The 19,408-nt window shown below is 57.7% G+C and overlaps 7 non-coding genes and 1 pseudogene across 7 annotated transcripts; all 8 read left to right on the top strand.

The window, feature by feature from the left end:
- Positions 1–537: 537 nt before the first annotated feature.
- Positions 538–656, top strand: LOC145427430 (5S ribosomal RNA). The gene has a single exon (XR_013908024.1). It is a non-coding gene; the product is annotated as a 5S ribosomal RNA (ribosomal RNA).
- A 1,174-nt stretch (positions 657–1,830) lies between these two features.
- Positions 1,831–1,949, top strand: LOC145427419 (5S ribosomal RNA). Its single transcript, XR_013908023.1, has one exon. It is a non-coding gene; the product is annotated as a 5S ribosomal RNA (ribosomal RNA).
- Positions 1,950–4,071: 2,122 nt separating this feature from the next.
- Positions 4,072–4,190, top strand: LOC145426646 (5S ribosomal RNA). The gene has a single exon (XR_013907356.1). It is a non-coding gene; the product is annotated as a 5S ribosomal RNA (ribosomal RNA).
- A 1,373-nt stretch (positions 4,191–5,563) lies between these two features.
- LOC145426644 (5S ribosomal RNA) lies at positions 5,564–5,682 on the top strand. Its single transcript, XR_013907354.1, has one exon. It is a non-coding gene; the product is annotated as a 5S ribosomal RNA (ribosomal RNA).
- Positions 5,683–8,743: 3,061 nt separating this feature from the next.
- LOC145426728 (5S ribosomal RNA) lies at positions 8,744–8,862 on the top strand. The gene has a single exon (XR_013907444.1). It is a non-coding gene; the product is annotated as a 5S ribosomal RNA (ribosomal RNA).
- An 898-nt stretch (positions 8,863–9,760) lies between these two features.
- On the top strand, positions 9,761–9,879 carry LOC145427410 (5S ribosomal RNA). Its single transcript, XR_013908022.1, has one exon. It is a non-coding gene; the product is annotated as a 5S ribosomal RNA (ribosomal RNA).
- A 6,628-nt stretch (positions 9,880–16,507) lies between these two features.
- On the top strand, positions 16,508–16,626 carry LOC145427656 (5S ribosomal RNA). The gene has a single exon (XR_013908198.1). It is a non-coding gene; the product is annotated as a 5S ribosomal RNA (ribosomal RNA).
- A 1,135-nt stretch (positions 16,627–17,761) lies between these two features.
- On the top strand, positions 17,762–17,870 carry LOC145427447 (5S ribosomal RNA; annotated as a pseudogene).
- Positions 17,871–19,408: the final 1,538 nt, after the last annotated feature.

Here is a 19,408-nt window from a genome sequence, read left to right as displayed (position 1 = left end):
CTGGCTGAGGCCACTTACACCACACCAGGGCCTGTGGCTTCTGGCTGAGGCCACTTACACCACACCAGGGCCTGTGGCACTGGCTGAGGCCACTTACACCACACCAGGACCTGTGGCTCTGGCTGAGGCCACTTACACCACACCAGGGCCTGTGGCTGCTGGCTGAGGCCACTTACACCACACCAGGGCCTGTGGCTGCTGGCTGAGGCCACTTACACCACACCAGGGCCTGTGGCTGCTGGCTGAGGCCACTTACACCACACCAGTGCCTGTGGCTTCTGGCTCAGGCCACTCACATCACACCAGGCCCTGTGCTGCTAGCTGTGGCCATGTACAACACACCAGGCCCTGTGCTGGTTCCTGAGGCCATCTTCAACAATCCAGGGCCTGTGCTGTTAGATAAATGCTAAACTGAGCCTTTGGGTTAGGGTATTATGCAAACATGCAGGTATGGTTAAAGGATTGTCTTCGTAACTTCAGGTACTTGCCACCTAATCAGTTGAATCCATAAATTGAGACATTGTGCTGGGGCCAGCAGCTTACGGCCATACCACCCTGAGCACGCCCGACCTCGTCTGATCTCGGAAGCTAAGCAGGGCTGGGCTTGGTTAGTACTTGGATGGGAGACTACCTGGGAATACCTGGTGCTGTAAGCCTTTCATTTTCATGTCATTGAACCGCTTTTGATCCAGAGAAGGGGTGTATTAAAAGACCAAAAGCAGCTGCCCATTAATGAGGGCACATTAACGACATTGCTTTTGGCTGTTTTCCAATGTCTTGTGCTGCTAGCTGATGCCACCTACACCACACCAGGGCCTGAGTGACCGGCTGGGGCCACTTACACCACATCAGGGCCTGTGGCTGCTGGCTGAGGCCACTTACACCACACCAGGGCCTGTGGCTGCTGGCTGAGGCCACTTACACCACACCAGGGCATTAGTTGCTATTGAGGCCAATTACACCACACCAGGGTCTGTGGCACTGGCTGAGGCCACTTACACCACACCAGGGCCTGTGGCTGCTGGCTGAGGCCACTTACACCACACCAGGGCCTGTGGCTGCTGGCTGAGGTCACTTACACCACACCAGGGCATTAGTTGCTATTGAGGCCCCTTACACCACACCAGTGCCTGTGGCTTCTGGCTGAGGCCACTTACACCACACCAGGGCCTGTGGCTCTTGCTCAGGCCACTTACACCACACCAGGGCCTGTGGCTGCTGGCTGAGGCCACTTACACCACACCAGGGCCTGTGGCTGCTGGCTGAGGCCACTTACACCACACCAGGGCATAAGTTGCTATTGAGGCCAATTACACCACACCAGGGTCTTTGGCTCTTGCTCAGGCCACTTACACCACACCAGGGCCTGTGGCACTGGCTGAGGCCACTTACACCACACCAGGGCCTGTGGCTCTGGCTGAGGCCACTTACACCACACCAGGGCCTGTGGCTGCTGGCTGAGGCCACTTACACCACACCAGTGCCTGTGGCTTCTGGCTGAGGCCACTTACACCACACCAGGGCCTGTGGCTCTTGCTCAGGCCACTCACATCACACCAGGCCCTGCGCTTCTGGCCGAGGCCATCTTCACCAAACCAGGCCCTGTGCTGCTAGCTGTGGCCATGTACAACACACCAGGCCCTGTGCTGGTTCCTGAGGCCATCTTCAACAATCCATGGCCTGTGCTGTTAGATAAATGCTAAACTGAGCCTTTGGGTTAGGGTATTATGCAAACATGCAGGTATGGTTAAAGGATTGTCTTCGTAACTTCAGGTACTTGCCACCTAATCAGTTGAATCCATAAATTGAGACATTGTGCTGGGGCCAGCAGCTTACGGCCATACCACCCTGAGCACGCCCGACCTCGTCTGATCTCGGAAGCTAAGCAGGGCTGGGCTTGGTTAGTACTTGGATGGGAGACTACCTGGGAATACCTGGTGCTGTAAGCCTTTCATTTTCATGTCATTGAACCGCTTTTGATCCAGAGAAGGGGTGTATTAAAAGACCAAAAGCAGCTGCCCATTAATGAGGGCACATTAACGACATTGCTTTTGGCTGTTTTCCAATGTCTTGTGCTGCTAGCTGATGCCACCGACACCACACCAGGGCCTGAGTGACCGGCTGGGGCCACTTACACCACATCAGGGCCTGTGGCTGCTGGCTGAGGCCACTTACACCACACCAGGGCCTGTGGCTGCTGGCTGAGGCCACTTACACCACACCAGGGCATTAGTTGCTATTGAGGCCAATTACACCACACCAGGGTCTGTGGCTCTTGCTCAGGCCACTTACACCACACCAGGGCCTGTGGCACTGGCTGAGGCCACTTACACCACACCAGGGCCTGTGGCTGCTGGCTGAGGCCACCTACACCACACCAGGGCATTAGTTGCTATTGAGGCCAATTACACCACACCAGGGTCTGTGACTCTTGCTCAGGCCACTTACACCACACCAGGGCCTGTGGCACTGGCTGAGGCCACTTACACCACACCAGGGCCTGTGGCTGCTGGCTGAGGCCACTTACACCACACCAGGGCCTGTGGCTGCTGGCTGAGGTCACTTACACCACACCAGGGCCTGTGGCTGCTGGCTGAGGGCACTTACACCACACCAGTGCCTGTGGCTTCTGGCTGAGGCCACTTACACCACACCAGAGCCTGTGGCTCTTGCTCAGGCCACTTACACCACACCAGGGCCTGTGGCTGCTGGCTGAGGCCACTTACACCACACCAGGGCCTGTGGCTCTTGCTCAGGCCACTTACACCACACCAGGGCCTGTGGCACTGGCTGAGGCCACTTAAACCACACCAGGGCCTGTGGCTGCTGGCTGAGGCCACCTACACCACACCAGGGCATTAGTTGCTATTGAGGCCAATTACACCACACCAGGGTCTGTGACTCTTGCTCAGGCCACTTACACCACACCAGGGCCTGTGGCACTGGCTGAGGCCACTTACACCACACCAGGGCCTGTGGCTGCTGGCTGAGGCCACTTACACCACACCAGGGCCTGTGGCTGCTGGCTGAGGTCACTTACACCACACCAGGGCCTGTGGCTGCTGGCTGAGGGCACTTACACCACACCAGTGCCTGTGGCTTCTGGCTGAGGCCACTTACACCACACCAGGGCCTGTGGCTGCTGGCTCAGGCCACTTACACCACACCAGGGCCTGTGGCTGCTGGCTGAGGCCACTTACACCACACCAGGGCCTGTGGCTGCTGGCTGAGGCCACTTACACCACACCAGTGCCTGTGGCTGCTGGCTGAGGCCACTTACACCACACCAGGGCATTAGTTGCTATTGAGGCCCCTTACACCACACCAGGGCCTGTGGCACTGGCTGAGGCCACTTACACCACACCAGGGCCTGTGGCTGCTGGCTGAGGCCACCTACACCACACCAGGGCATTAGTTGCTATTGAGGCCAATTACACCACACCAGGGTCTGTGGCTCTTGCTCAGGCCACTTACACCACACCAGGGCCTGTGGCACTGGCTGAGGCCACTTACACTACACCAGGGCCTGTGGCTCTGGCTGAGGCCACTTACACCACACCAGGGCCTGTGGCTGCTGGCTGAGGCCACTTACACCACACCAGGGCCTGTGGCTGCTGGCTGAGGCCACTTACACCACACCAGGGCCTGTGGCTGCTGGCTGAGGCCACTTACACCACACCAGGGCCTGTGGCTGCTGGCTGAGGCCACTTACACCACACCAGTGCCTGTGGCTTCTGGCTGAGGCCACTTACACCACACCAGGGCCTGTGGCTCTTGCTCAGGCCACTCACATCACACCAGGCCCTGCGCTTCTGGCCGAGGCCATCTTCACCAAACCAGGCCCTGTGCTCCTAGCTGTGGCCATGTACAACACACCAGGCCCTGTGCTGGTTCCTGAGGCCATCTTCAACAATCCAGGGCCTGTGCTGTTAGATAAATGCTAAACTGAGCCTTTGGGTTAGGGTATTATGCAAACATGCAGGTATGGTTAAAGGATTGTCTTCGTAACTTCAGGTACTTGCCACCTAATCAGTTGAATCCATAAATTGACACATTGTGCTGGGGCCAGCAGCTTACGGCCATACCACCCTGAGCATGCCCGACCTCGTCTGATCTCGGAAGCTAAGCAGGGCTGGGCTTGGTTAGTACTTGGATGGGAGACTACCTGGGAATACCTGGTGCTGTAAGCCTTTCATTTTCATGTCATTGAACCGCTTTTGATCCAGAGAAGGGGTGTATTAAAAGACCAAAAGCAGCTGCCCATTAATGAGGGCACATTAACGACATTGATTTTGGCTCTTTTCCAATGTCTTGTGCTGCTAGCTGATGCCACCTACACCACACCAGGGCCTGAGTGACCGGCTGGGGCCACTTACACCACATCAGGGCCTGTGGCTGCTGGCTGAGGCCACCTACACCACACCAGGGCATTAGTTGCTATTGAGGCCAATTACACCACACCAGGGTCTGTGACTCTTGCTCAGGCCACTTACACCACACCAGGGCCTGTGGCACTGGCTGAGGCCACTTACACCACACCAGGGCCTGTGGCTGCTGGCTCAGGCCACTTACACCACACCAGGGCCTGTGGCTGCTGGCTGAGGTCACTTACACCACACCAGGGCCTGTGGCTGCTGGCTGAGGGCAATTACACCACACCAGTGCCTGTGGCTTCTGGCTGAGGCCACTTACACCACACCAGGGCCTGTGGCTGCTGGCTCAGGCCACTTACACCACACCAGGGCCTGTGGCTGCTGGCTGAGGCCACTTACACCACACCAGGGCCTGTGGCTGCTGGCTGAGGCCACTTACACCACACCAGTGCCTGTGGCTGCTGGCTGAGGCCACTTACACCACACCAGGGCATTAGTTGCTATTGAGGCCCCTTACACCACACCAGGGCCTGTGGCACTGGCTGAGGCCACTTACACCACACCAGGGCCTGTGGCTGCTGGCTGAGGCCACCTACACCACACCAGGGCATTAGTTGCTATTGAGGCCAATTACACCACACCAGGGTCTGTGGCTCTTGCTCAGGCCACTTACACCACACCAGGGCCTGTGGCACTGGCTGAGGCCACTTACACTACACCAGGGCCTGTGGCTCTGGCTGAGGCCACTTACACCACACCAGGGCCTGTGGCTGCTGGCTGAGGCCACTTACACCACACCAGGGCCTGTGGCTGCTGGCTGAGGCCACTTACACCACACCAGTGCCTGTGGCTTCTGGCTGAGGCCACTTACACCACACCAGGGCCTGTGGCTCTTGCTCAGGCCACTCACATCACACCAGGCCCTGCGCTTCTGGCCGAGGCCATCTTCACCAAACCAGGCCCTGTGCTCCTAGCTGTGGCCATGTACAACACACCAGGCCCTGTGCTGGTTCCTGAGGCCATCTTCAACAATCCAGGGCCTGTGCTGTTAGATAAATGCTAAACTGAGCCTTTGGGTTAGGGTATTATGCAAACATGCAGGTATGGTTAAAGGATTGTCTTCGTAACTTCAGGTACTTGCCACCTAATCAGTTGAATCCATAAATTGAGACATTGTGCTGGGGCCAGCAGCTTACGGCCATACCACCCTGAGCATGCCCGACCTCGTCTGATCTCGGAAGCTAAGCAGGGCTGGGCTTGGTTAGTACTTGGATGGGAGACTACCTGGGAATACCTGGTGCTGTAAGCCTTTCATTTTCATGTCATTGAACCGCTTTTGATCCAGAGAAGGGGTGTATTAAAAGACCAAAAGCAGCTGCCCATTAATGAGGGCACATTAACGACATTGATTTTGGCTCTTTTCCAATGTCTTGTGCTGCTAGCTGATGCCACCTACACCACACCAGGGCCTGAGTGACCGGCTGGGGCCACTTACACCACATCAGGGCCTGTGGCTGCTGGCTGAGGCCACCTACACCACACCAGGGCATTAGTTGCTATTGAGGCCAATTACACCACACCAGGGTCTGTGGCACTGGCTGAGGCCACTTAAACCACACCAGGGCCTGTGGCTGCTGGCTGAGGCCACCTACACCACACCAGGGCATTAGTTGCTATTGAGGCCAATTACACCACACCAGGGTCTGTGACTCTTGCTCAGGCCACTTACACCACACCAGGGCCTGTGGCACTGGCTGAGGCCACTTACACCACACCAGGGCCTGTGGCTGCTGGCTGAGGCCACTTACACCACACCAGGGCCTGTGGCTGCTGGCTGAGGTCACTTACACCACACCAGGGCCTGTGGCTGCTGGCTGAGGGCACTTACACCACACCAGTGCCTGTGGCTTCTGGCTGAGGCCACTTACACCACACCAGGGCCTGTGGCTCTTGCTCAGGCCACTTACACCACACCAGGGCCTGTGGCTGCTGGCTGAGGCCACTTACACCACACCAGGGCCTGTGGCTCTTGCTCAGGCCACTTACACCACACCAGGGCCTGTGGCACTGGCTGAGGCCACTTACACCACACCAGGGCCTGTGGCTGCTGGCTGAGGCCACCTACACCACACCAGGGCATTAGTTGCTATTGAGGCCAATTACACCACACCAGGGTCTGTGACTCTTGCTCAGGCCACTTACACCACACCAGGGCCTGTGGCACTGGCTGAGGCCACTTACACCACACCAGGGCCTGTGGCTGCTGGCTGAGGCCACTTACACCACACCAGGGCCTGTGGCTGCTGGCTGAGGTCACTTACACCACACCAGGGCCTGTGGCTGCTGGCTGAGGGCACTTACACCACACCAGTGCCTGTGGCTTCTGGCTGAGGCCACTTACACCACACCAGGGCCTGTGGCTGCTGGCTCAGGCCACTTACACCACACCAGGGCCTGAGTGACCGGCTGGGGCCACTTACACCACATCAGGGCCTGTGGCTGCTGGCTGAGGCCACTTACACCACACCAGGGCCTGTGGCTGCGGGCTGAGGCCACTTACACCACACCAGGGCATTAGTTGCTATTGAGGCCAATTACACCACACCAGGGTCTGTGGCTCTTGCTCAGGCCACTTACACCACACCAGGGCCTGGGGCTGCTGGCTGAGGCCACTTACACCACACCAGGGCCTGTGGCTGCTGGCTGAGGCCACCTACACCACACCAGGGCATTAGTTGCTATTGAGGCCAATTACACCACACCAGGGTCTGTGACTCTTGCTCAGGCCACTTACACCACACCAGGGCCTGTGGCACTGGCTGAGGCCACTTACACCACACCAGGGCCTGGGGCTGCTGGCTGAGGCCACTTACACCACACCAGGGCCTGTGGCTGCTGGCTGAGGCCACCTACACCACACCAGGGCATTAGTTGCTATTGAGGCCAATTACACCACACCAGGGTCTGTGACTCTTGCTCAGGCCACTTACACCACACCAGGGCCTGTGGCACTGGCTGAGGCCACTTACACCACACCAGGGCCTGTGGCTGCTGGCTGAGGCCACTTACACCACACCATGGCCTGTGGCTGCTGGCTGAGGCCACTTACACCACACCAGGGCCTGTGGCTGCTGGCTGAGGCCACTTACACCACACCAGGGCCTATGTCTGCTGGCTGAGGGCACTTACACCACAGCAGTGCCTGTGGCTGTTGGCTGAGGCCACTTACACCACACCAGGGCATTAGTTGCTATTGAGGCCCCTTACACCACACCAGGGCCTGTGGCACTGGCTGAGGCCACTTACACCACACCAGGGCCTGTGGCTGCTGGCTGAGGCCACCTACACCACACCAGGGCATTAGTTGCTATTGAGGCCAATTACACCACACCAGGGTCGGTGGCTCTTGCTCAGGCCACTTACACCACACCAGGGCCTGTGGCACTGGCTGAAGTCACTTACACCACACCAGGGCCTGTGGCTGCTGGCTGAGGCCACTTACACCACACCAGTGCCTGTGGCTTCTGGCTGAGGCCACTTACACCACACCACGGCCTTATTTGCTTCTGAGGCCACTTACACCACACCAGGGCCTGTGGCTCTGGATGAGGCCACTTACACCACACCAGGGCCTGTGGCTGCTGGCTGAGGCCACTTACACCACACCAGTGCCTGTGGCTTCTGGCTGAGGCGACTTACACCACACCAAGGCCTGTGGCTGCTGGCTGAGGCCACTTACACCACACCAGGGTCTGTGGCTCTTGCTCAGGCCACTTACACCACACCAGGGCCTGTGGCTCCTGGCTGAGGCCACATACACCACAATACGGCCTTATTTGCTTCTCAGGCCACTTACACCACACCAGGGCCTGTGGCTGCTGGCTGAGGCCACATACACCACACCAGGGCCTTAGTTGCTATTGAGGCCAATTACACCACACCAGGGCCTGTGGCTCTTGCTCAGGCCACTTACACCACACCAGGGCCTGTGGCTCTTGCTCAGGCCACTTACTCCACACCAGGGCCTGTGGCTCTTGCTCAGGCCACTTACACCACACCAGGGCCTGTGGCTCTTGCTCAGGCCACTCATATCACACCAGGCCCTGTGCTTCTGGCCGAGGCCATCTTCACCAAACCAGGCCCTGTGCTGCTAGCTGTGGCCATGTACAACACACCAGGCCCTGTTCTGGTTCCTGAGGCCATCTTCAACAATCCAGGGCCTGTGCTGTTGGATAAATGCTAAACTGAGCCTTTTGGTTAGGGTATTATGCAAACATGCGGGTATGGTTATAGGATTGTCTTCGTAACTTCAGGTACTTGCCACCTAATCACTTGAATCCATAAATTGAGACATTGTGCTGGGGCCAGCAGCTTACGGCCATACCACCCTGAGCACGCCCGACCTCGTCTGATCTCGGAAGCTAAGCAGGGCTGGGCTTGGTTAGTACTTGGATGGGAGACTTCCTTGGAATACCTGGTGCTGTAAGCCTTTCATTTTCATGTCATTGAACCGCTTTTGATCCAGAGAAGGGGTGTATTAAAAGACCAAAAGCAGCTGCCCATTAATGAGGGCACATTAACGACACTGCTTTTGGCTCTTTTCCAATGTCTTGTGCTGCTAGCTGATGCCACCTACACCACACCAGGGCCTGAGTGACCGGCTGGGGCCACTTACACCACATCAGGGCCTGTGGCTCTGGCTGAGGCCACTTACACCACACCAGGGCCTGTGGCTGCTGGCTGAGGCCACTTACACCACACCAGGGCCTGTGGCTGCTGGCTGAGGCCACCTACACCACACCAGGGCCTTAGTTGCTATTGAGGCCAATTACACCACACCAGGGTCTGTGGCTCTGGCTGAGGCCACTTACACCACACCAGGGCCTGTGGCTGCTGGCTGAGGCCACCTACACCACACCAGGGCCTTAGTTGCTATTGAGGCCACTTACACCACACCAGGGCCTGTGGCAGTGGCTGAGGCCACTTACACCACACCAGGGCCTGTGGCTGCTGGCTGAGGCCACTTACACCACACCAGTGCCTGTGGCTTCTGGCTGAGGCCACTTACACCACACCAGGGCCTGTGGCTCTTGCTCAGGCCACTCACATCACACCAGGCCCTGCGCTTCTGGCCGAGGCCATCTTCACCAAACCAGGCCCTGTGCTGCTAGCTGTGGCCATGTACAACACACCAGGCCCTGTGCTGGTTCCTGAGGCCATCTTCAACAATCCATGGCCTGTGCTGTTAGATAAATGCTAAACTGAGCCTTTGGGTTAGGGTATTATGCAAACATGCAGGTATGGTTAAAGGATTGTCTTCGTAACTTCAGGTACTTGCCACCTAATCAGTTGAATCCATAAATTGAGACATTGTGCTGGGGCCAGCAGCTTACGGCCATACCACCCTGAGCACGCCCGACCTCGTCTGATCTCGGAAGCTAAGCAGGGCTGGGCTTGGTTAGTACTTGGATGGGAGACTACCTGGGAATACCTGGTGCTGTAAGCCTTTCATTTTCATGTCATTGAACCGCTTTTGATCCAGAGAAGGGGTGTATTAAAAGACCAAAAGCAGCTGCCCATTAATGAGGGCACATTAACGACATTGATTTTGGCTCTTTTCCAATGTCTTGTGCTGCTAGCTGATGCCACCTACACCACACCAGGGCCTGAGTGACCGGCTGGGGCCACTTACACCACATCAGGGCCTGTGGCTGCTGGCTGAGGCCACCTACACCACACCAGGGCATTAGTTGCTATTGAGGCCAATTACACCACACCAGGGTCTGTGACTCTTGCTCAGGCCACTTACACCACACCAGGGCCTGTGGCACTGGCTGAGGCCACTTACACCACACCAGGGCCTGTGGCTGCTGGCTGAGGCCACTTACACCACACCAGGGCCTGTGGCTGCTGGCTGAGGTCACTTACACCACACCAGGGCCTGTGGCTGCTGGCTGAGGGCACTTACACCACACCAGTGCCTGTGGCTTCTGGCTGAGGCCACTTACACCACACCAGGGCCTGTGGCTCTTGCTCAGGCCACTTACACCACACCAGGGCCTGTGGCTGCTGGCTGAGGCCACTTACACCACACCAGGGCCTGTGGCTCTTGCTCAGGCCACTTACACCACACCAGGGCCTGTGGCACTGGCTGAGGCCACTTACACCACACCAGGGCCTGTGGCTGCTGGCTGAGGCCACCTACACCACACCAGGGCATTAGTTGCTATTGAGGCCAATTACACCACACCAGGGTCTGTGACTCTTGCTCAGGCCACTTACACCACACCAGGGCCTGTGGCACTGGCTGAGGCCACTTACACCACACCAGGGCCTGTGGCTGCTGGCTGAGGCCACTTACACCACACCAGGGCCTGTGGCTGCTGGCTGAGGTCACTTACACCACACCAGGGCCTGTGGCTGCTGGCTGAGGGCACTTACACCACACCAGTGCCTGTGGCTTCTGGCTGAGGCCACATACACCACACCAGGGCCTGTGGCTGCTGGCTCAGGCCACTTACACCACACCAGGGCCTGTGGCTGCTGGCTGAGGCCACTTACACCACACCAGGGCCTGTGGCTGCTGGCTGAGGCCACTTACACCACACCAGTGCCTGTGGCTGCTGGCTGAGGCCACTTACACCACACCAGGGCATTAGTTGCTATTGAGGCCACTTACACCACATCAGGGCCTTTGGCACTGGCTGAGGCCACTTACACCACACCAGGGCCTGTGGCTGCTGGCTGAGGCCACCTACACCACACCAGGGCATTAGTTGCTATTGAGGCCCCTTACACCACACCAGGGCCTGTGGCACTGGCTGAGGCCACTTACACCACACCAGGGCCTGTGGCTGCTGGCTGAGGCCACCTACACCACACCAGGGCATTAGTTGCTATTGAGGCCAATTACACCACACCAGGGTCTGTGGCTCTTGCTCAGGCCACTTACACCCCACCAGGGCCTGTGGCACTGGTTGAGGCCACTTACACTATACCAGGGCCTGTGGCTCTGGCTGAGGCCACTTACACCACACCAGGGCCTGTGGCTGCTGGCTGAGGCCACTTACACCACACCAGGGCCTGTGGCTGCTGGCTGAGGCCACTTACACCACACCATGGCCTGTGGCTGCTGGCTGAGGCCACTTACACCACACCAGGGCCTGTGGCTGCTGGCTGAGGCCACTTACACCACACCAGGGCCTGTGGCTGCTGGCTGAGGGCACTTACACCACACCAGTGCCTGTGGCTCTTGGTCAGGCCACTTACACCACACCAGGGCCTGTGGCTGCTGGCTGAGGCCACTTACACCACACCAGGGCCTATGGCTGCTGGCTGAGGGCACTTACACCACACCAGTGCCTGTGGCTGTTGGCTGAGGCCACTTACACCACACCAGGGCATTAGTTGCTATTGAGGCCCCTTACACCACACCAGGGCCTGTGGCACTGGCTGAGGCCACTTACACCACACCAGGGCCTGTGGCTGCTGGCTGAGGCCACCTACACCAGACCAGGGCATTAGTTGCTATTGAGGCCAATTACACCACACCAGGGTCGGTGGCTCTTGCTCAGGCCACTTACACCACACCAGGGCCTGTGGCACTGGCTGAAGTCACTTACACCACACCAGGGCCTGTGGCTGCTGGCTGAGGCCACTTACACCACACCAGTGCCTGTGGCTTCTGGCTGAGGCCACTTACACCACACCACGGCCTTATTTGCTTCTGAGGCCACTTACACCACACCAGGGCCTGTGGCTCTGGATGAGGCCACTTACACCACACCAGGGCCTTAGTTGCTATTGAGGCCAATTACACCACACCAGGGCCTGTGGCTCTTGCTCAGGCCACTTACACCACACCAGGGCCTGTGGCTGCTGGCTGAGGCCACTTACACCACACCAGTGCCTGTGGCTTCTGGCTGAGGCGACTTACACCACACCAAGGCCTGTGGCTGCTGGCTGAGGCCACTTACACCACACCAGGGTCTGTGGCTCTTGCTCAGGCCACTTACACCACACCAGGGCCTGTGGCTCCTGGCTGAGGCCACATACACCACAATACGGCCTTATTTGCTTCTGAGGCCACTTACACCACACCAGGGCCTGTGGCTGCTGGCTGAGGCCACTTACACCACACCAGGGCATTAGTTGCTATTGAGGCCAATTACACCACACGAGGGTCTGTGGCTCTTGCTCAGGCCACTTACACCACACCAGGGCCTGTGGCACTGGCTGAGGCCACTTACACCACACCAGGGCCTGTGGCTGCTGGCTGAGGCCACCTACACCACACCAGGGCATTAGTTGCTATTGAGGCCAATTACACCACACCAGGGTCTGTGACTCTTGCTCAGGCCACTTACACCACACCAGTGCCTGTGGCACTGGCTGAGGCCACTTACACCACACCAGGGCCTGTGGCTGCTGGCTGAGGCCACTTACACCACACCAGGGCCTGTGGCTGCTGGCTGAGGTCACTTACACCACACCAGGGCCTGTGGCTGCTGGCTGAGGGCACTTACACCACACCATGGCCTGTGGCTGCTGGCTGAGGCCACTTACACCACACCAGGGCCTGTGGCTGCTGGCTGAGGCCACTTACACCACACCAGGGCCTGTGGCTGCTGGCTGAGGGCACTTACACCACACCAGTGCCTGTGGCTCTTGGTCAGGCCACTTACACCACACCAGGGCCTGTGGCTGCTGGCTGAGGCCACTTACACCACACCAGGGCCTATGGCTGCTGGCTGAGGGCACTTACACCACACCAGTGCCTGTGGCTGTTGGCTGAGGCCACTTACACCACACCAGGGCATTAGTTGCTATTGAGGCCCCTTACACCACACCAGGGCCTGTGGCACTGGCTGAGGCCACTTACACCACACCAGGGCCTGTGGCTGCTGGCTGAGGCCACCTACACCAGACCAGGGCATTAGTTGCTATTGAGGCCAATTACACCACACCAGGGTCGGTGGCTCTTGCTCAGGCCACTTACACCACACCAGGGCCTGTGGCACTGGCTGAAGTCACTTACACCACACCAGGGCCTGTGGCTGCTGGCTGAGGCCACTTACACCACACCAGTGCCTGTGGCTTCTGGCTGAGGCCACTTACACCACACCACGGCCTTATTTGCTTCTGAGGCCACTTACACCACACCAGGGCCTGTGGCTCTGGATGAGGCCACTTACACCACACCAGGGCCTTAGTTGCTATTGAGGCCAATTACACCACACCAGGGCCTGTGGCTCTTGCTCAGGCCACTTACACCACACCAGGGCCTGTGGCTGCTGGCTGAGGCCACTTACACCACACCAGTGCCTGTGGCTTCTGGCTGAGGCGACTTACACCACACCAAGGCCTGTGGCTGCTGGCTGAGGCCACTTACACCACACCAGGGTCTGTGGCTCTTGCTCAGGCCACTTACACCACACCAGGGCCTGTGGCTCCTGGCTGAGGCCACATACACCACAATACGGCCTTATTTGCTTCTGAGGCCACTTACACCACACCAGGGCCTGTGGCTGCTGGCTGAGGCCACTTACACCACACCAGGGCATTAGTTGCTATTGAGGCCAATTACACCACACGAGGGTCTGTGGCTCTTGCTCAGGCCACTTACACCACACCAGGGCCTGTGGCACTGGCTGAGGCCACTTACACCACACCAGGGCCTGTGGCTGCTGGCTGAGGCCACCTACACCACACCAGGGCATTAGTTGCTATTGAGGCCAATTACACCACACCAGGGTCTGTGACTCTTGCTCAGGCCACTTACACCACACCAGTGCCTGTGGCACTGGCTGAGGCCACTTACACCACACCAGGGCCTGTGGCTGCTGGCTGAGGCCACTTACACCACACCAGGGCCTGTGGCTGCTGGCTGAGGTCACTTACACCACACCAGGGCCTGTGGCTGCTGGCTGAGGGCACTTACACCACACCAGTGCCTGTGGCTTCTGGCTGAGGCCACTTACACCACACCAGGGCCTGTGGCTCTTGCTTGGGCCACTAATGCCCTGGTGTGGTGGAAAGGCTCATCCTGGACCAGCTGCGACCCATAGTAAGACCACATCTGGATCCCCTTCAGTTCGCTTATCAGCCTCGTCTCGGAACAGAGGACGCCATCATCTACCTGCTCAATCGTGTCTACACCCATCTGGACCAGCCGGCGAGCACTGTGAGGGTCATGTTTTTTGACTTTTCCAGTGCTTTCAACACCATCAGGCCGACCCTCCTGGGTGATAAGTTAGCAGCGATGCAGGTGGATGCTTCTCTGGTGTCCTGGATTGTTGATTACCTGACAGGAAGACCACAATATGTACGTCTCCCACAGTGTGTGTCTGACAAGGTGATTAGCAACACAGGGGCACCACAGGGGACTGTCCTCTCCCCCTTCCTCTTCACCCTCTACACCACAGACTTCAGCCACTGCACAGAGACATGCCATCTTCAGAAGTTTTCTGATGACTCTGCGGTGGTTGGATGCATCAGCAGGGATGATGAGACAGAGTACCGGGCTGTGGTCGACTCCTTTGTCACGTGGTGTGAGCAGAATCATCTGCAGCTCAACGTGGCAAAGACCAAGGAACTGATCGTGGACTTCAGGAAGACCAGGAAACACTTGACCCCTGTTTCAATCCAGGGGGTCAGTGTTGACATTGTGGAGGACTATAAATACCTTGGAGTACACATTGACAATAAACTGGACTGGGCTAAAAACACCACAGCACTTTACAGGAAGGGCCAGAGTCGTCTCTATTTTTTGAGGCGACTGAGGTCCTTCAACATCTGCCAGAAAATGCTGAGGATTTTCTATGAGTCTGTGGTGGCCAGTGCGATCCTCTATGCTGTTGCATGCTGGGGGAGCAGGCTGAGGGTCGCAGATGCCAACAGACTTAATAAACTGATCCGTAAGGCCAGCAATGTTGTGGGGATGGAGCTGGACTCCCTCAAGGTGGTGTCGGAGAGGCGGATGCTGTCCAAGATAAAGACAATGTTGGATAACACCTCCCACCCACTCCATGACATGTTGGTCAGTCACAGGAGCTCGTTCAGTGAGAGACTGAGATTACCGAAAAGCACCACTGAACGACACAGGAAATCATTCCTGCCTGTGGCCATCTCCCTGTACAACGCATCCACTTAACACACTGTTTGCTGCTACAACTACACATGTTTCTTTTCCAAATATTTATTTATAAGTGACTTATGTATGTATGTATGTATATATATGTATATATTGTACTATTCTTAGTTAGCGTATTGTCTGTCTTGTCTTAATGTTGGTTTAAAATGGAGCACTGTAACAAAAAATAATTTCCCCCAGGGATCAATAAAGTATTCTGATTCTGATTCTGATTCTGAGGCCACTTACACCACACCAGGGCCTGTGGCTGCTGGCTGAGGCCACTTACACCACACCAGGGCCTGTGGCTGCTTGTTGAGGGCACTTACACCACACCAGTGCCTGTGGCTGCTGGCTGAGGCCACTTACACCACACCAGGGCATTAGTTGCTATTGAGGCCCCTTACACCACACCAGGGCCTGTGGCACTGGCTGAGGCCACTTACACCACACCAGGGCCTGTGGCTGCTGGCTGAGGCCACTTACACCACACCAGGGCCTTAGTTGCTATTGAGGCCAATTACACCACACCAGGGCCTGTGGCTGCTGGCTGAGGCCACTTACACCACACCAGGGCCTGTGGCTGCTGGCTGAGGCCACTTACACCACACAAGGGCCTGTGGCTGCTGGCTGAGGCCACCTACACCAAACCAGGGCCTGTGGCTTCTGGCTGAGGCCACTTACACCACACCAGGGCCTGTGGCTCTTGCTCAGGCCACTCATATCACACCAGACCCTGTGCTTCTGGCCGAGGCCATCTTCACCAAACCTGGCCCTGTGCTGCTTGCTGTGGCCATGTACAACACACCAGGCCCTGTGCTGGTTCCTGAGGCCATCTTCAACAATCCAGGGCCTGTGCTGTTAGATAAATGCTAAACTGAGCCTTTGGGTTAGGGTATTATGCAAAAATGCAGGTATGGTTAAAGGATTGTCTTCGTAACTTCAGGTACTTGCCACCTAATCAGTTGAATCCATAAATTGAGACATTGTGCTGGGGCCAGCAGCTTACGGCCATACCACCCTGAGCACGCCCGACCTCGTCTGATCTCGGAAGCTAAGCAGGGCTGGGCTTGGTTAGTACTTGGATGGGAGACCGCCTGGGAATACCTGGTGCTGTAAGCATTTCATTTTCATGTCACTGAACCACTTTTGATCCAGAGAAGGGGTGTATTAAAAGACCAAAAGCAGCTGCCCATTAATGAGGGCACATTAACGACATTGCTTTTGGCTGTTTTCCAATGTCTTGTGCTGCTAGCTGATGCCACCTACACCACACCAGGGCCTGAGTGACCGGCTGGGGCCACTTACACCACATCAGGGCCTGTGGCTGCTGGCTGAGGCCACTTACACCACACCAGGGCCTGTGGCTGTTGGCTGAGGTCACTTACACCACACCAGGGCCTGTGGCTGCTGGCTGAGGCCACCTACACCACACCAGGGCCTTAGTTGCTATTGAGGCCAATTACACCACACCAGGGTCTGTGGCTCTTGCTCAAGCCACTTACACCACACCAGGGCCTGTGGCTGCTGGCTGAGGCCACTTACACCACACCAGGGCATTAGTTGCTATTGAGGCCACTGACACCACACCAGGGCCTGTGGCTGCTGGCTGAGGCCACCTACACCACACCAGGGCATTAGTTGCTATTGAGGCCAATTACACCACACCAGGGTCTTTGGCTCTTGCTCAGGCCACTTACACCACACCAGGGCCTGTGGCAGTGGCTGAGGCCACTTACACCACACCAGGGCCTGTGGCTCTGGCTGAGGCCACTTACACCACACCAGGGCCTGTGGCTGCTGGCTGAGGCCACTTACACCACACCAGGGCCTGTGGCTGCTGGCTGAGGCCACTTACACCACACCAGGGCCTGTGGCTGCTGGCTGAGGCCACTTACACCACACCAGTGCCTGTGGCTTCTGGCTGAGGCCACTTACACCACACCAGGGCCTGTGGCTCTTGCTCAGGCCACTCACATCACACCAGGCCCTGCGCTTCTGGCCGAGGCCATCTTCACCAAACCAGGCCCTGTGCTGCTAGCTGTGGCCATGTACAACACACCAGGCCCTGTGCTGGTTCCTGAGGCCATCTTCAACAATCCATGGCCTGTGCTGTTAGATAAATGCTAAACTGAGCCTTTGGGTTAGGGTATTATGCAAACATGCAGGTATGGTTAAAGGATTGTCTTCGTAACTTCAGGTACTTGCCACCTAATCAGTTGAATCCATAAATTGAGACATTGTGCTGGGGCCAGCAGCTTACGGCCATACCACCCTGAGCACGCCCGACCTCGTCTGATCTCGGAAGCTAAGCAGGGCTGGGCTTGGTTTGTACTTGGATGGGAGACTACCTGGTGCTGTAAGCCTTTCATTTTCATGTCATTGAACCGCTTTTGATCCAGAGAAGGGGTGTATTAAAAGACCAAAAGCAGCTGCCCATTAATGATGGCACATTAACGACATTGCTTTTGGCTGTTTTACAATGTCTTGTGCTGCTAGCTGATGCCACCTACACCACACCAGGGCCTGAGTGACCGGCTGGGGCCACTTACACCACATCAGGGCCTGTGGCTGCTGGCTGAGGCCACTTACACCACACCAGGGCCTGTGGCTGCTGGCTGAGGCCACTTACACCACACCAGGGCATTAGTTGCTATTGAGGCCAATTACACCACACCAGGGTCTGTGGCTCTTGCTCAGGCCACTTACACCACACCAGGGCCTGTGGCACTGGCTGAGGCCACTTACACCGCACCAGGGCCTGTGGCTGCTGGCTGAGGCCACCTACACCACACCAGGGCATTAGTTGCTATTGAGGCCAATTACACCACACCAGGGTCTGTGACTCTTGCTCAGGCCACTTACACCACACCAGGGCCTGTGGCACTGGCTGAGGCCACTTACACCACACCAGGGCCTGTGGCTGCTGGCTGAGGCCACTTACACCACACCAGGGCCTGTGGCTGCTGGCTGAGGTCACTTACACCACACCAGGGCCTGTGGCTGCTGGCTGAGGGCACTTACACCACACCAGTGCCTGTGGCTTCTGGCTGAGGCCACTTACACCACACCAGGGCCTGTGGCTCTTGCTCAGGCCACTTACACCACACCAGGGCCTGTGCTGCTGGCTGAGGCCACTTACACCACACCAGGGCCTGTGGCTGCTGGCTGAGGCCACTTACACCACACCAGGGCCTGTGGCTGCTGGCTGAGGGCACTTACACCACACCAGTGCCTGTGGCTGCTGGCTGAGGCCACTTACACCACACCAGGGCATTAGTTGCTATTGAGGCCCCTTACACCACACCAGGGCCTGTGGCACTGGCTGAGGCCACTTACACCACACCAGGGCCTGTGGCTGCTGGCTGAGGCCACCTACACCACACCAGGGCATTAGTTGCTATTGAGGCCAATTACACCACACCAGGGTCTGTGGCTCTTGCTCAGGCCACTTACACCACACCAGGGCCTGTGGCACTGGCTGAGGCCACTTACACTACACCAGGGCCTGTGGCTCTGGCTGAGGCCACTTACACCACACCAGGGCCTGTGGCTGCTGGCTGAGGCCACTTACACCACACCAGGGCCTGTGGCTGCTGGCTGAGGCCACTTACACCACACCAGGGCCTGTGGCTGCTGGCTGAGGCCACTTACACCACACCAGGGTCTGTGGCTCTTGCTCAGGCCACTTACACCACACCAGGGCCTGTGGCACTGGCTGAGGCCACTTACGCCGCACCAGGGCCTGTGGCTCTGGCTGAGGCCACTTACACCACACCAGGGCCTGTGGCTGCTGGCTGAGGCCACTTACACCACACCAGGGCCTGTGGCTGCTGGCTGAGGCCACTTACACCACACCAGGGCCTGTGGCTGCTGGCTGAGGCCACTTACACCACACCAGTGC

This window comes from Astatotilapia calliptera, chromosome 3 (assembly GCF_964374335.1).
Source record: "Astatotilapia calliptera chromosome 3, fAstCal68.1, whole genome shotgun sequence".
NCBI lineage: Eukaryota > Metazoa > Chordata > Actinopteri > Cichliformes > Cichlidae > Astatotilapia > Astatotilapia calliptera.
The sequence above is the reverse complement of the archived record's forward strand: the minus strand, read 5'-3'. Positions and strand labels throughout refer to the sequence as shown.